Genomic DNA, 17,332 nt, shown 5'->3' with positions numbered 1-17,332 from the left:
GACTGGGAAAGGCCGTCAGAGAGAAATCGGCGTCTGGGGCCGGAAGGAACTTTTATGATGAAGCTCTTGAGTGTGACATTCTTTCCAACCTGTCTGCGGCCGGGTTTGAGAACCTGCCTGAGTTCCCCACACCTTTTGAAAGGTTAGCTCTTCCAGATAAGAGTATGGAAAGAGTTGTTGTCTAGAAGAGAAGGCAGAGATTTCTCTGTGTAGCTCATGAATTCAAAACTGGGACCAGTGAGGCAAAGTCTGAGGAGCCTTTGGCTTGGTGACAGCCAGAATTTCGCACCGCGTGCATCTCGCCGTGAGCCGTGGGCCACAGGAGGCAGGGGCTCCCTGGCACTGGAGGTATGAGGTATCTTAGCGAAAATGGGACAGGCACCTCTAGGGGATGTTAACATGACTTCCTCCCAGGATAGGAGGTGACCTGGAAGACACTTCTGCTTTGCAAGGTCTCACATTATGGTTGATGTTAACTCCCAGGAGAGGAGGGTTAGGACATGCTGCTTACCAGCCAAGAAAGGGAATCAGTGAAATATGGGTGTTCTCCAACAGAAACAGCAGGTCGCCTACCAAGATGGCGGTGAGAGGAGTGAGAGGGATTTAGGGATGGAAACTCAAGGCACTGGATGGCCATGCATGTGTCTATATGCATTCCTAGCATATGGTCCACACTGGGACCTTGTCCCAGGGATGGAAATGGGTGTATAGGCTTCAGGTTGGACCAGACCAGGCATTGCCTCGGGTGAGGCTTGGGGTAAGGGCACAGACATTGGGTAGAGGGACCAGACTTCGAAGAGAGAGTGAGATGTTCAAAGCCTTGGAAACCCATGAACCCAAGAGAGACAGGAGCCTGACAGGCTTCTCCCTTTTCCCCAGAGGAGAAACCCAAGGGGCTACTGCCTGAGAGGGTCATCCATGCCAAGGGGCAGCCGCCTTCCTGGCCACTGCAGACGGGTGTTCTGCACCCAGCTGGTGGTCTTTCCCGTGGTGTTCTCTCTGGTTGGGACTCCTTTCCCAGGCTCACATATCCTCACCAGTGATGCCATGGCTGCCCTTCACACAGTGCGGACGTGGCTTTCCTGCCTAGTGGGCAGAGCTCACCCAGGTACCAGGCTCCACCTGTGTGCATCCCTCTTGAGGCTGCTTGCTGGCATCTGGGTGCCCAGTGCAGGCCACTGTGGCAGGAGAGGTGGACAACAGCCAGCTGTATTTTTTTTAAATAGGCCATCGTCGTCTTCTTTGGCCTGAGTCCGGGGCAAGGAGAGGTCTGCCTGATATGTGGGCAGCTCCCAACTTTCTGCTTTGGTACAATTGTCCATGGTTAAGGCCTAATTCCAGACATACTTCTTAGGCCCTCCCATGTGACATTCAGGGGTGTGTGGTCAGAAAGCCCAGACTGATTCCTGTCCTTATTAAGCCACTACCAGCTACCATCAAACAGAGGTAACTTTCGGATCCGCCCCATTTTTTTTTTTTAAAATATTTATTTATTTGGCTGTGTCGGGTCTCAGTTGCAGCACGTGGGATCTTCATTGCAGCATGCAGGATCTTCTGTTGCGGCGTGCGGGCTCATCGCTGTGGGGTGTGGGCTTCTCTGGTTGTGGCGCGTGGGCTCCACAGCATGTGGGCTCAGTGGTTGCGGCACGCACAGGCTCTCTAGTTGTGGCGCACAGGCTCAGTAGTTGTGGCGCGCGGGCTTAGTTGCCGTGCGGCATGTGGGTTCTTAGTTCCCCGACCTGGGATCAAACCTGCATCCCCTGCATTAGAAGGCGGATTCTTAACCACTGGTCTGCCAGGGAAGTTCCTGGACCCACCCTCTTGACTTGAGGTCTTCTCTGATCCCCAGTTAGGGTGAACCATCAAGAGCTTGCTGGATCATTAAGCAGGGGGCTGTGTCCCAGCCTCTCTGCTTCCTGGGTGACTTTGGCTAGACCCCTACCCCTATTCCCACCCCAAGGGGCATCATTTCTCCATCAGTCAGATGAAGGTGGATGAGGTCCTTCCTGGTCAGGGTGCTGAACTGCTCGGGCTGGGTCACTGTTGCGGGGAAAGGATATCTCTCTGGAAGGAGGTAGTGGCTGCCCATTTCCGGAGCAGGCCGGCTCCCAACAGGAGTATTAGCTATTGATTGCTGGCCCTGACCCTCGCGCACCTTGCAGGCGGCCACTCTGATATTAGAAGGGAAATAGAGATGGTATCATGGTTTTATCTCCTGCCAACAATTGCACTTCTTCCCCTACTTGGTCACGGCCTGGCAGGCAGCTCTGCTGCAGGAGGGGCTTTGCACCAAGGAGCCAGCCTGGGTTGGCTGATCCAGCTTTGGCCAAACCCTGCCCCAAGGTGGCCAACCTGGTTTTCTGGTCAGGACTCCAACCCTAGTTGGTGCTAAATTTAGTTGAGGACTCCAAGGTGGGTGTGAGGGACCAGCTTTTCACCCCCACTCCTGGCCCCTTAGAAAGCAACACAGAGGACTTCCTGCCTCAGGCCTCTGACTGTCAGGCTGTGAGGCTCCACTTGGGGTCAGAAGGTTTGGCCATCTTCACATTAGGTCCCATCTGTTTGCTCTTCCTTATTCGGTGTTGGGGTTTCCGAGGTGGACAGTGCCTGTGGTCCTGTGGCATGAGATGTGTTTGGAAGCAAGCTGAGGGCTGACGGGGTGATGGTTTGGGACCTGACCTAACCACACCTCTCTATTGGGGAATATTGTGGGGTTCTATGGGTCATGGGAGACCGTAGCAAGGACATTCTAATTCTTAGTGTTCCTTACAAAAAGACCGCCTCAATCTTGGCATCCCCAGCACCTGGTGTGCACTGGGGACTCAGGAAATGTTTGAACTGAGTTTGTGTTGCTCGTGTTACTAGGAGTGGAGCCCAACCGGCCCCCAAGCTCTAGGTCCGGCATTCTGACCAGGCTAGGCGGGTCCAGGGGTGGTGGTGTGGAGAGTGGGGAAGGACTTGGAGTTCTGGAGCCTGAGGACACGTGTTCTAGCCCCCTGCTTGTCCATGTACTTGCTGAGTGACCTTGGGCAAGTTGCTCCCCATCTCTGGGCCCCAGTTTCTTCAGCAGTAGACAAAGCAGGGTGGACCATATGGTCTCTGAGGGCCCTTCCCACTTGGATTTTCTGCTTTGGATCCAGATGGATTTTACATAATCAAGCAGTGGCATTTTTTTTTCACGCAGCTGAAGTCAGTTGGGCTGCACATCTGGCAAACTCAGCTTGGCTTTGGCCAGGCCTACTGGTCTGGGTGGGTCCCCAGCTCCTTGGCCCTAAGGTGGTTTGAAGGGAGGCGCCGTCCAATGAGGATTTCTAGGTCCAGAGCTGGAGAACTGCAGGAGGGCAGGGGGTCACGGAGAAGGGAGCATTGGGTACAGGCTGTTTTTGTTCTTGTTTTGTTTTAAATTCCAATAATTGTTTTCAGTTATGAAGTGTTTTTAGACATGCAGCCTGCTTTCATTCTGATCACAGCGTTTCTGCAGAGGAGGCATGGCTGATTGGGAAAGTGAGACTCAGAAAGGTGAATGACCTGCCCAAAGTTATCAACCGAGGGCTGGAATCAGAGCCTAAACCCAGCTTCCTGGTTCCTGATCCTCGTGTTCTTCCACAGCAGTCAGGGTCCTAATGTAGATACATGTCTGATTGTCTAGGAGAAGAAGAGAGAATAGAGAGCAAGAGAAAAGGGGGGAAAAATAATGGAAGGAGAAGGAGAAACTCTAGCCATCTTCTCTTAAAAGTAGCCAGGGCTTCCCTGGTGGCGCAGTGGTTGAGAATCTGCCTGCCAATGCAGGGGACACAGGTTCGAGCCCTGGTCTGGGAAGATCCCACATGCCGCGGAGCAACTAGGCCCGTGAGCCACAACTACTGAGCCTGCGCATCTGTAGCCTGTGCTCCGCAACAAGAGAGGCCGCGATAGTGAGAGGCCCGCGCACCGCGATGAAGAGTGGCCCCCGCTTGCCACAACTAGAGGAAGTCCTCGCACAGAAACGAAGACCCAACACAGCCAAAAATAAATAAATAAATAATTAAAAAAAAAAAAGTAGCCAATGTTTCCATTCAAATGCCAGCAGAAGTCATAGGTCTACAGACTGTGCCTTCTCTGGAAAAGACAGCCCTGGGGGACCCAGCTCCCTTTGCCAAGCTCAGCCCGTCCTGCTCTGAACATGCCCAGATACTTTCCGCCACGGTGGCGGACATGTAGGGCTTGACATGTCCCCCGTTCCAGTGAGTCCTCATTTCTGCTGGCCCAGCCCACCCACCTTTGAAGGAGGTTGAGGTCTGCCCCAGAGAACCCCTCCCCGTCAGTTACAGGGGGGAGAGAGAAGAAGAAACAAATGATGTGTATAGCCCAGGAAGCAGAGAAATGATCTAGAAATAAGAGGGAGAGAGGTACACATGACCTTGGTCCTTTGCTATTGAGATTATATGATACACTTCTCTGCTTATCTCCCACTGGAGTAGCTGGGGTTTCTCTGGGAGAGAAGCAGCCTCAGGAGGGTTCTGATGACTGACTTGAAGTATCTGAAGTTCTGCCATGTATAAGATATTCAGCCCTGCCTCTGTGAGGTCAGCCCGTAGATCGCAGATCCTTCTGAGAAAAAGAGAGGGAGACCACTTGAAGTCTTTGTAGGGAAGACATTTCTACCACCTGCTAATTTAATGATGAAGTAGTGAGCTCCTTGACACTGGTGGTAACCAAGCAGAGACTAGATGCCCAGCAGAGAGCCTTGACGACTGTGAGCCTTGGGGTGGGGTGATGTGTTTCCAGGGAAGATCAAAGCCCAGCAAATGAGAACATGCCGGCAGCAGCAGCTCGGGCAGTTCGCAAGAGCTGGGCCGTTTCCTGCCTTCCTGTCCAGCGGGAAGCAGGCAGCAGCAGAGTGAGCTGACATTCTTCCTGCCAGAAAGCTGCTGCAACAGGAAGGACTACTCTGTGCTGATGAGGGCAAGTCTGGGACTAGGGGAGACTTGGGAAGAATTAAACCACCTTGTTTTTGTGGCTTTCAAAGCCTGCTACTAGGGAGGATTTGAGGGGTGAGGGCCCAGATCCCCACTGGACAGCTGGTGAATCTGAGGCTAGAACCATGTGAGGCCTGGCCCCGGCTTGTTGTTAACTCATCGGCCAGACATGGTCTCTAAGGGCTCAGCGACCTCCCAGCCACCCAGCCGTGCTGAGCACTGCAGACTAAGGAGGCAGCCAGGGAACCTGCCCTCAGTGGCTCACACAGACTGTCTGGTGAAGGAGGCAGGGGTGATTACACGGAGGGGCCATTGTGCCTGGGCGTGGATGTGAAAGGGCAAGTTTGGGATGGCAGGAGGTCCGGACAGACACACGAAGGACTTGAACTTAAAGACAGAGGGGAGCCGTGGAAGGTCCCTAAGAAGGGGAGTGATATGGTCCCAGGAAGAGCACCAGTGGCCTGGAGGGGCTGGGCTCATGGCAGGCTGGCCAGCGTGGAGGTGTGAAGCCCAGGCTGTGGTCCCCATGGGAGGTGGCCAGGCCTGAGCTGGAGTGATGACTGAGTGCGGTGGCTGGTGCCCCCTGCCCCCGACGGGTGACCCCCGCGCTGGATGTTTTAGCTGGGGCGGGGGGCGCGGGGAGCAGGGCCAGGAGGAGGCCTGCTTTGGACTGAGGCGCGGGGTGAGGCCAGAGCAGGAGGCAGGTGTGGGGCTGAGAGTCAGCCTCTTGCCGAGTCTCCGGTACCTCCTACCCTGTTGGAGCCTTCCCTCTGCAGGGGACGAGACCCCGTATGCGGTCTCGTGGCCTCCCAGGCTAGCCCTTCCTGGCCTCCCCAGCCGTGCTCCCAGGTCCTAAAGTGGAACTGGCCGAAGCCCTCTCATAGTTGCTGGTGGAACGTCCTCCGGATCAGCGAAGGTGCCCCCTCTGTGATCTCATTTGCCTGTTAGGTAGGCCTGAGAGCTGCTAGCATTCCCACGGTCTGGATGAGGAAAGCGCGGCTCAAGTTGGCCAGAGTGCTGCTCAGGGAAGACAGGCCTGGGCGGGGTGGTGGGGTTCGGGGCTTCTTGATGAACTCCCTGTCTGCTGGGGAGCAGATTCCTCCCCTTTCTGGGCCGGCTCTCCGACCCCAGCCCCTTGCCCTGTCTGCTTCCCTGTGGGCGCAGGGGGTCTGATAGGTGCACTGGTCTGTGGGAGAGAGGACAGAGGAGCTGTGTCCGGGGTGAGCACGCCGGGTCCTCCGGGGGACAGAAGCACCCCCCCGTCCCCGCCCCTCGCCTTGCTGTCTGCCTCCAGACTGACAGAAGGCAGGGTCACCCCTGCTGAGAAGGATTAGAGCGGAGGCGGGGCGCTGCAAATGCTGGGCCCTGGGCCACGGCTGGAGGTGGGAGCGCTTGTTGTTCCCACCCGAGCCCCCGCCTCTTCCAAGCTGACTTGCTGCCCGCAGCAGCGGAACGCCCCCCCCCCCCACGCCCCTCCCGTTACTGAGATGAAGCCAGGGGCAGCCTTTAAGCCTGAAGACCCCTGCCCTGGGAGTTGGACGCCTGCTTTGAGTCCAGCCCCCCTGCTGCTAAACTGCTGTGTGTCCTTGGGGGGCCACCCTCCCCTCTCTGGACCTTAGTTTGCTCATCACTCTAGTGAGGGGTGCCCAAGAGGCCTTTATGAACCCCTGCCACTCTGAAGCATTGTGCACTGGGCTGTTCCTCCCTTCCCTGCCGTGGACCCACACGCAGACCTCGCCCCATGTTCACCCGGCCTGTGCGGAAAGGCCAGGGCAAGAGAGGGGGAAAAAAAGACTTTCTTTCTTGCCAACACTACCTCCACAAAGGTCAGTCTGTGCTCCCGCCCCGCCCGGCAACCAGCCTGGTGCCTAACGTCTGCCCAGCGGCAGATGACCGGCCAGGGCTCCTAGCAACCGTGGACAAAAGGTTACTCCTGACGTGCCAGGCTGCCTCGTCCCCTCGCCCTCCTTCCTAAAAAGGGTAAAAAAAAGTTGCCACCGTGACCGGTGCTTGTGCCTGAGTGCACGCGTGGGCATGTTTGTGTCTGCACACGCAGGCCACCTCCCCCTCCCCAAAATGTGAACTCCACTCTCGCTGATGAAATGGAAAGTTGAACATAAATCAGTGTCTGCCACCCTGTTAGCTATGCATCAGCAGTCAGTGCCTGGGAGGTTTGCTCAGTAACAAAGCACCCGGCGGCTCCTCAGGCCTCGACCGCCCCCTGTCGTGGAGCCAGCCCCACACCCGGGAACGCGTGGGCTGCAGCCGGCCCTGCCGCCCGCCCCTGCCGCCCGCCCCTGCTGCCCCAGACCCGTCCTGGCTCCAATCCCTCTCCAGGGAGAGGCCGGGGAGCGGCTCCGGAGGGACCCTCAGACGTGTGGGAGGCCCGGGGGCTGTGCTCAGCTGCTGCTCTTCCCACCCCGGGAGACCCCAGGGGCCATGACCCCCGCTCTGGGCCTCTTCTCTTGAGCTCTAAACCGACTCCCGAATCTCTGACTTTTATGGATCTGATGCCAGAGGATTGGTGTCAGCAGCGCCTTCACCTCTGGTTTGTTAAGAGCTTGGGCTGGTTTATCCTTCTCCCCTTTGGACCTGGGTTTCTCTTAGAATTGAATTTCTCCCCCTGTGCTGGAGAGCTGCTCTGCCATGGGTGCCTCCATTCCCCCAGAAGATTTCCCCACCTCTCATGGGTGGGGGGCAGGGGGTGGGGTAGACCCTCCTCGGCTCCTGCTCCCTTCTCTACAAATCATGCTGAGATGTTTTTTCCTTTTAAAAAAAAAAAAAGATCAAATTTCTCAGCCCTGTAGCAGAAGAGGTTTGAGGAAGGGAATTCCAGCGGAATCCTGGAATTAACACACCTTGGCATTACGTGGATTGAGATAGACCCCCTGAATAAGATCGTGCTGCCCTGAAAGGAAAGTGCCCTTTGAGGAGTCTGGGCTGGGCCCAGGGCCTTGGGCCCAGACCGGGTGGTCAGAGGGCTTTCTCTCATCTTGCTGAGGTGCTCTTCTAAGAGCTGGGGACATAGCAGGAGACCCATAGTGTGGATTTTGGGTTCATGTCCTGCTTCTGCCTAGATTAACTCCCCAGCTGACCTTTCCCTGACAAGCTCCTTCCCTTAAACGAAGGCCTTGGAATCAGTGAAGCCTCTGGCCTAGGCCCACCCCTAGGTTCCAGGAAGCCCCATCTCTTGCTAAGACCAAAAGGGTGGGATTAGACTATTTAAGAGCACGGGTGGGGCCATGGCTTTCATGAAGTGTCAGTTCCGTGCTGGGCTCTCCAAGGGGCTCCCTGACCCTGGGGACACCACTTCAGCTGTGTCTGCAGTGGAGGGGAGCAGAGGGCACTCAGCTGCAGGAGAGGCCTGGCCAAAGAGGGTTGTCAATGCTCAGCGGCTGTGAGCAGGGGCTTTGGAGCAAGACAGCCCACTGCCACTCCTGGTGACGTGTTCTGGGCGGGTTATCCGAGCTCTCTAGGCACTGATCTCCTGGGCTGTGCTGGGAAGCAGTCACTCGGCACATTGCAGTGCTTCCTTTTCAGAGCGCTGGTGAGGATGGCCTATACACATGCACGTATACTCGTGTTCAGTGATGGTTTATTGCTGCCGTGGAAACGTGACCCAGTGTTGACCAATGGTCAGAAGCCCAGCGGCTGGGCCCCTGGAGCTCCCACTTGCCTGTTAGCTCATCTGCCCCCTGTGTGTCCCATCCCTCCTTCACCCTCTCTAAACGTGCTTCCTGACAGCCCTGGGGTCATGCAGCCTGGGTTGGCACATTGGTTGCCTTGGGAAAGTCCATTAAGTTCTCTGAACCTCAGCTGCTTCACCTGACAGTTTGGGGTGAAGATACCCCCTACCTCTTGGGGCAGATAGGAGGACACCACGAAATGATGCCTGTGAAGCCCTGCCTGGTGCGGGTAAACACTCTGGGTCCTGTGTTGTGGACACAAGCACGGGTGTCCTGGGCTGTTCTTTTGTGCGAGCTAGAGGCCAGGATGGAGGTAGGTCTTCAGCTCAACCAAGAGCAAGGGTCGCCGTGAGTTTTCTCCTTGTTCCATAAGGAATCTCGGGCTCAGTTACAGCCTTGGTGGCAGTGAAGTGTGGGAGAGGTTCGGGGTATTCTCGAGATTGATTGGCTTTTTAGTGCTTAACCCTTCGGTTAGACTGATGCTTTTGGCACCTGCTAAGCACCGGGTCTTATTTGGCCCTCTGACATGTCACCTTACTTAACCCTGCCCACGTGGCTGTCCCCTTGGGCCCTGCCACCTTGACTCCTTGTCCCTTGTCCACCGACAGGAGCTGACGGGGGAGGTGGAAGCAGGGAAGCAGGTTGTATGTCCAAAAGCCTCTGACTCTGTTCCTGCCAAGCTCATCAGGGTGAGCTTGCTATTGTGAGTTACTGTCAGCTCTCCCACCAGGGGGCTGGGTCTTTGCTTCTACTGTTGTCCCTCAGTATCCACGGGGAGATTGGTTCCAGTACCCCTCACCGATACCAAAGTCTGTGGATGCTCGAGTCCCTTATATCAAATGGCCAAGTGCAGTCTGCCTCCCTATCGTTGGGTTCTGCCTCCATGGATATGGAGGGCTGACTGTACTCCTGAGTTCTGTCACTAGTGACTCACCTGGGCATCACTGGAGTTTCAGTTTCCCCACCTGTGAAACAGGAACAGCTCTACCTGCTTCACCAGCTCTGAGTTTGGGAATGTGTTCAGAATGAAAGGCAGATCAGGTGTCTGCACAAGGGCTTCTTCCCAGGGGCTGGTTTCTGGGCATCCGTTCCTTCCGCGCACATCCAGGAGGGACAGCTCTCCGCCTGGCCCTGCTGGGCTCCCAGGGCTGGGAGGCAAGGCAGTCCCTGGCTCCAGCTGTTCCTGGTCCACGTGGCAGACTCCAGCCTGGGCTCACTGCAGGTCAGTGGAGTGGCTCATCCCCTCCGTCAGGTGGTCTTCTTCTTGTCAGTGGTGTCCCTTCGTTAAAAGAATAAAGTCCAGGCTCTTTTTAAGGCATCCAGACCTCTTTGTGATCTAGCCCCTACTACCCTCACCCCGTTGTTGAACCAGCTCTTGGTCCCTGGGACAAGGGCCAGAGCTTTTGCTCTCAGACCCAGCCCTGCCCCGCCCAGCACGTCTGCAGGGCCTCTTCTGCAGATTGCAGAATTCTCCCCTCCCCTTGAAGCCTCTTCAGTCTCGGGTCATTTTTATTCAAGAAGACTTTGACAAAGTCTTGTCCCATCCTTGCTTCAAGGTAAAAAAATGTACACCCAAAATGTGAATCTGATTAAGTGCCTCTTCCGCAGATTAATTATAATAACTGACCCCGAGAGACTTATTCTGGAGTTATGGAAAGGGTCTAAGAGTTTGGAGACTTGCAGTCTGTTCTGGGGCAGTGCCTTTATCTTTCTGGGCCTCAGTCTGCCCATCAGAAAAATGTAACGTTAGAAGGAGTAGACATGGGAGGTGCAGTGGTAAACAGAAGAAACCCAGGCCCTGTCCTCTGGGGGCATCAAGGGCTTTGGGGGCAGAAGAAGTAATGGAGCACTTCGAGGGCCAGTTGGCTTTTGTGGAGTTGGCTGAAGAGCACCCCACGTCAGGTGGGGTTGGTGAGGGCCATGAGTCCAGCCTGAGACTAGCTCAGATTCGGACGGGTTACATGTTAGTGGGCAAGGGGGCAGCTCCCTGGGAGTGGGGTAATAGGAAGGTTTAGTCAGGGAAAGAGGGGCTTCCTGAAGGATTCCTTGGGGCGGGGAGGATCTGAGCACAGCTCTGTGTATCGGCAGCTGCCCTGTGGTGAGGGCTGGTCCCCAGCACGGGACTAAGTACTGGACGCTCGGTATCTGTGGCTCTCTGGGGGGAGGTGGGGTGGCCTGTTTTACAGGCGAGGTTAGGGAGTTTGGGAGGGGACTGCAGACGTGCCCCTGGCCCATGAATCTGGAGCTCTTCCACATGGCTGCCCCTCGTGTTGCCACTGAGGTTCTCCAGGTTTCATAGCCCACTGCCTGGGTGACAGTGGGCGGGGCTTCCTCAGCCCGTCTCTCCCTGGTGTCCTGGTTCTTTCCCTCACCCCATCCTGTTGCTTCTCCTTAGCCGAGGAAGGAAGACGAGATCTTGGTCCATTCCCCAAGCTTCTCAGGGGAGAAGAGGCACGAGAAACCACCCAGTCGTCCTGGAAGCCACAAAACTAAAGGGGGAACCTTGGCCAACTTTCCTCTTTCCTTCTCAGCCCTCTTCTGCCCAGTGGACAGTTGGGGTTGAATTCTGGCATCTGGATTTATAGCTTCCACAGCCTTGGTCTCCCTGCCCTAGTTGGTATGACGAATCTGTACCTTTTGGATCGCCTGTCTGGGCATAAGGGGGTAGGGCAGGAAGGCTGTGTGCACGCATGTGCCCGGAGAGCTAAAAGTAGAGCAAGAATTCTCTGGGCGGACGAGGCAGTGCCTTTTTAACATGCACCTCGCCTTCACTGTGCTGCCGTGATTAACAGTGGAGCCTGAGTGTTGGCGAGAGGTGGCGTGGAGGCTGGCGGGCAGGAGCGGGATGCGTCTTTGCAGCCCTGTCCACTTTCAGAGCGAAAGGCAGTCTTTTGTTGGGTGGGGGGGAGATTTGGTTCTCTTGGCAAGGTAGGCGTGTCCTCCCTGTGTTCTGCAGGATTGGCATGGTTCTGGATCCTGGGTGTGTCTCTGCCTCTCCCACTTACCCACAGAGCCGGTCTCTACTGCAACCAGTAGACGTCTGGGAGGAGAGAGTGTGCTATCCGGATGTCGGCCAGAAACCCACATGGCTGGGACTGGGTCTCGGAAACCCTCGCCAGCATTAAAGAGGGCTGGCTGTTCAGGGCTGGAGTGTGGCTTAGTGGGGAAGCAGGTAAACACTCCATGTGTAGTTAGCAAGAGATGGGAATTAGCACCCCAGTTGTGAACTCACTGTTTTCCAGTGGCCACAGGTCTTTATTCTAACTCGGGGAAGGGCACAGAAACGTCTTTGGAAAGGAATGGAATGGATGTGTGCTTCCCAAGACATAGGTCTGATCACCACTCCCTTGCATGAGCTCCCAAAGGTAAATGACCCCACTCCTCAGCCTGAAGGTCCCAGCCCCAGGGTCACCATCTTGTGCATGAGGCCCCACCCCAGCACCATGCCCACTCTTGCCTCTGCCACACAGATGCCGATCTCAGCCCAGAAGCCCCTTTCATTTCTGCTCTGCCAGAGGACGCCTGTTCATCCTTCCACGCCCTGCCTACGCAATGTGATGGTTCTGTAATCGCACACCTGGTACCTGCCTCTGTTGGAATGCTGCTCTGGTCACAGTTACACCTTGCTCTCTCCACACTGCCTGGGACTCTTTCAGGGAAGGCCAGAGTACTGCTTATTTTTGTGTCTCCAGTGCTTAGCGCACACTCAGCCCAGGGTGCTGGGACCCAGTGGCTGGGTGCACTGCCAGGTGGACGTGGGTTCTGCCCATAAGTTCTGCGTATTAATGCTTTTTCCTGTGTCCCTGGAAAGAGTGCTGAGTTCTGTGGACACAGGCACATACAAAGAATCTTGAGCAGGGAGGCCTCAAGGGTTTAGCAGCAGCGGCTGGAAGCACAGTCGCCTCTCCTTGCCCCGCCCCCACCCCAAGCACAGCCTTTCAAGGTAGGTAGAGCCCTTTCCTGAGATAACCCTAGAGAATTCTTCTGAATTCACTGCATAGGTGAGGGTCAAACAGCACGAACCTGCTGAAAGAATTCAGGGTTGGAATCAAGCCCCCAGAATGTTTTGTGCTGGCGAGCGAGGGAAGAGTGTGTCCCCCAGCATTGTGGCAAGAATGAACGCAGGGAAGATGGTGAGCAAGGAGATGCTCTGGGACCAAACAACTGGTCATGAATGCTGGTTATTGTGTTATAGTAATGAAAGATCATTTTGTTTAAGACCAATGGCCCAGAAAACCGGGGCTCAGAGATTGGTCACATGGCATGTTGGTGGGGGAACCAGAACTCAGGTTTGCTGACCCCGGATCCGGGCACTCATTCTCTTGTCGTCAGTGGGATAGATCCTGGCTCTGGTAAATAATGCTGTAATGTCGCTGGACTTCAGTGTTCTCCTTTGTAAAATGGGGTTAATTTTTGCTTCATTTATCTTATTAAAGAGATGTGAGGTTAAAATCAGAAAGTAGATCTAGCACTGTTTTGCTTTTCCTTGAGAATTTAAAAAGACTCCAATTTTTTCCCTCTTCAGTCTTGAAAACCATTACTAAGCTCAAGGGTCAGCAAACTTCTTCTGTGAAGGGCTGGATAGTAAATATTTCAGGCTTTGTGGGCCATCTGATCTCTGTCACAACTGCTCAACTGTACTGATACAGCATGAAAGCAGTCTCAAAGACGGTACACAAATGAGCATAGCTGTGTTCCAATAAAACTTTATTTACAAAAGCAGGTGACAGGCCAGATTTGGCCCTGAGCCATAGGTTTGCTGACTTTTCCTGTAGCTCAGCCACAGTGGTGGCCGTGCTCTTGGGGTCCTCGCGCGGCTGCTGACCCCAGCCTCCACGCTGGGTGTGGTGCAGGGCGCCAAGCCAGGACGTGGGACCAGTGAGCCCACGTCCCTGGGGCTTGGCTTTCCCGTCTGTGCGCGGGGCTGAGGCAGAGTCAGGGAGCAGCACTGGGGGGGGCTCTGGTTAGGTCTTGGACGCCGCCTGTACTTTCATTTGCCATGTTTCCTCCCTTTGTTTTGAAAACCGTCGCCTGCTGATTCTGCGTCTCCTGTCTCCATGGGACCTCTCGAGTAAAACATGATCTGAGTGCCTCCTGCGGGGTGTCCTGGCAGCCCGTCCCGGGAAGCCAGATTCACAAGCGCACAGACCTCTCGCCCTCGCCACCTGCCCAGCACTGTCCTGGCTCCTCAGAGAGGCACGGGGAGGAGGGGAGGTCAGCCGGGGCGTTTGCTCAGCCGGAAATCAATGAGTCTTTCACTGATCCTTGCACAGAGTGGACCTCGGAAGCTGTGAGGATTCCTGAGGTTATGCAGAGGTGACTCCGAGGGAGACACGTCGTATACTGTCCTGCTCCTCTCACTGGCAACTTCCCCACCATTCCAGGAAGATGGGCTACCACCACTTGCCAGACCTACCCCCCTTACCTGGTGCCCACGGAGGGCCGTGATTGCTGTGGGCTCATCTCCCGGAGGCCGGCAGCCCCCTGACTGTGAGCTCTCAGGGCTGTGCTGCAGCCCGGCCATTGCTCCACGGTTGGGTGTGGCCCAGCTCAGCCCCCTCTAGCCTTCAGTTGGTAACTTCAGCTCTGTCGCCAGCCTCTACTGCCCACGTACAATACACACATAAAGATGCCTCTTCCGCGTAGGGGACAGATAGAAGCAGGATAGGAAGGCAACTGTCCAAGTCACTGCCAAGTTCGTTCCCATGGATCGAAATGAAGAAATAACTTTTTCTGAGATGAGCTGCATATCAGAGGGAGGGGGTTTAAAGCCCTCCCTCCATCACCCCTCCAGGTGGTCAGCCTCCTGCCACAGGGAGGCTATGGGTGGAGGCACACCGTGTTGACAGATTTGGGATGTCGGTGGCACACGGGCACACCTTGGCCCTCTCCCCAGAATGGGCTTATGGCATTTCCTGTCAGCATTCGTGTCCAAGGAGCAAATTGGATTGTCTGTTGCATGCCTGTTGCCATGTGTATAATTAATGTAATTTTATATTCACTCAGTTACAGTGACACGCCCAACGGGCGGATTGCACAGGCCACCAGTAATGCGGGTCATCTGTCTCCCGCTGCCAGTTGATGAAACCCACCCCTGCATTCTTGCCACACCACTGGCCAGTATCCCCAGGAGTCGGGGGGTGAGGGGAACAGGGATGTGTGGAGCGTTTTGTTTCTTGGCAACCTAAAACTTCAAGTCCCCTTTCCCCAAAGGCCTTCTGACTAAAGGCAGATTTGGCCTTGATGGTAATGACGGGGTGTTCAGCTGTTCCCAGAGCACTGTCACAGCTTTTCTGCAAAGAGAGTGTCACCTGGATTCCTCGCTCCTTACAGAGGAGCAGCCCCATGCCCGGGGCTGTCAGGCAGGACTCCAGCCCCAGTGCCTTGGGCTCTGACAGCCGAGTTCTCCCCACTGGCCCACCTCTGCACACAGAAAACGTGGGACTCAGTCTCATCTCTGTTTCTCTGAGAGTCCATGATGTCCAGGCAGGTTGGAGGCAGCTTTGGGGAGTATGGGGTGGCATTTGGCGAAGGAGCCGTGAGTTTTGGAAATAATAAACTTAGCACATAGCTTTTATTACCTTTCTCCTTTTAAAAAAAAAAAAATTTAATACAGATTTTCTTTTTTATTTGGTTTTTAATTTTATGGTACTGTCCTCCCTCATTCCCAAGAGTCTTTCGGTCAGAAGACCAGCGTGGTCATTCCTGTTGTTACTAACGTTTCCTCCTGGTTCCTAGAACCCAAAAGTGTTAGATGTGCCCACCCAGGGGCTGGCTGACCGTGGCTGAGGGGTCCGCCTGCTGGCCACACCTCACTGCTCAGCTCGGGCCCTGCCCTGGATGTCCACGTGGAGACTGTCACTGCCCTGGAGGAGCCCACGTGGCGTCCACAAATAAGGCAGGATGTCCAAAGAGGATGCCGCACGTTTGGAGTGCACCTGGCTGGGTAGAATAGGCCAGGCTTCGCAAAGTAGGATGCGTGGGCTTTCAACAGGCTGAGGAGGGCGATCCCACAGAGTATGTCTAGCTCTCGCTTTCCCTGTAAATGGGCTGTGAGTGGCTCTGGAGCATCAGGCGTGGGGACTGTGGAAGCTTGGGGACCTATGCCTAGCACCGTCAGCTGTACCACCTCCCTGCAATACCTGTAGAATATCCCATTTTCCTTATGAGGAAACTGGACTCACAGCATGTCCTGGAGGAGCTGGGATGGATGCGAGGAAGCTTTCCCCATCGTGCACAAGCGCATCTCTCAAGGATAGCTTCGGGGGGCGGGGGGTGTGTGCATAGGTGGGTCCTGCTGACGGTTCTGAGGTGCTTTTCTGCAGAGACCTTGGATCTGTTGTACTCTGCTCCCCACCATGTCGATGATGGCAAAGGCACTTTCACTCAACTGTCAGCGTCTAGGGTTTTAGTGGAATGGTCCATAGCAGAGCCTGCCCGGGCCCTGCCTAAGTGGCTCTCGGAGGCTCCCACCCAGTGCCAAAGTGGCAGGAAAAAGAATAAGGAAGTGCGGGAGTTAACGTATTTCCGTAACGTCTGAGGGGAATGGCAAGTCCATTAACAGGGTCTGGGGCAGAACGAGGCCAAGACAGGAAGTGGGCAAGTCACCTTCCTTTTCCCAGATTCAGTGGCAGGGATTTTCCAAGTTGGGGTGTCCCTTTGGCACAGGTCTCCTTGCCGTCACCCCATGGAGGCAGTACTGTACGATGGAAAGAGTTCTGACCCGCCAGGGGTCCCCAGTTCTCATCCCTTCTCCCTGTTGGCCTCCATTCTGTGGCCTCCCTGGGCCTTGGTTTACCTGTCGCCTTCTCTTGTAACCCGTGGCAGTTTAAACCAGCACTCCAGCCTGTTTGTCACTGTGTCCTCATCCTTCTCCCCAGCTAGCCTGGGAGCTTCCAGGGCCAAGACGAGTCCAGTGCACTTCTGTGACCCTCCCTCACCCCAGCATGGGCTGGCCAGACGCATGGGAGGTCAGTACCCAGGATATGTATGTGAGTGAGTGGCTGTATGCACCCACAAGTCCTTCAGCCTCTAGGAGCACTGCTCACGGGCTTGTAGAATGGTGGACCAGCTAGGCGGCCCAGGACTCTAGAATCAGCCTGGACCCACCACTTAATAGCTTTGTAATCCAAGGCAAGTGGCTTTGCCTTGCTGAGCCTCAGTTCTGTGGCTATAAAATGGAGCAATTAAGAGCCCTTCCAGTGAGGAGTTGAGATGACATGAGCTGATGCAAGTGAAGGCCATCTGTACTGTGTGGCAGGTGTGGCTTCATTATTATTACTGTAATTGTTCCCATTTCACTGATGAGAGAAGTGCCGTCAGTGGCAGAGTCAGGATTTGAACCCAGTTCTTTCCAAAGCCTGCTTCTTTGTCTGCATGGATGGGGACATGATATCATGAAGAGAGCGAGCCCTGGGCTGGAGTTAGGTGATGTGGCTTAGGTGGCTCAGCCGCCAGCTTCATCTCTGTGGCCTTGGACAAATCACACCTCTGTCCTGCGCCTCTCTTCCCGCCCCCCCGATGAACGAAGAGCATTGGAAGAAGTGATGATCTTTCAGGGCCGCCAACAAACAGGTAACTGCTGGGCAGGTGTGGTTCTCCCCAAGCTTCTGGTGGGACCCCCAGCCTGGTCCAGCCCTATATTCTGCTCACCTCAGATGTCTGCCCGTATCCATCTCTCTGGCATGT

The 17,332-nt window shown here is 55.3% G+C and overlaps 1 protein-coding gene across 3 annotated transcripts in view; it reads left to right on the top strand.

Annotated features, from left to right (window-relative positions):
* SSBP3 (single stranded DNA binding protein 3) overlaps window positions 1-17,332 on the top strand; it is a 166,632-nt gene that overhangs the window by 117,386 nt on the left and 31,914 nt on the right. The gene's annotated exons all lie outside the window — the stretch shown is intronic.

The sequence above is a fragment of the Eschrichtius robustus genome, chromosome 3, assembly GCF_028021215.1.
Source record: "Eschrichtius robustus isolate mEscRob2 chromosome 3, mEscRob2.pri, whole genome shotgun sequence".
NCBI lineage: Eukaryota > Metazoa > Chordata > Mammalia > Artiodactyla > Eschrichtiidae > Eschrichtius > Eschrichtius robustus.
Note: the sequence above shows the minus strand (reverse complement) of the source record. Positions and strands in the feature narration are given on the sequence as shown.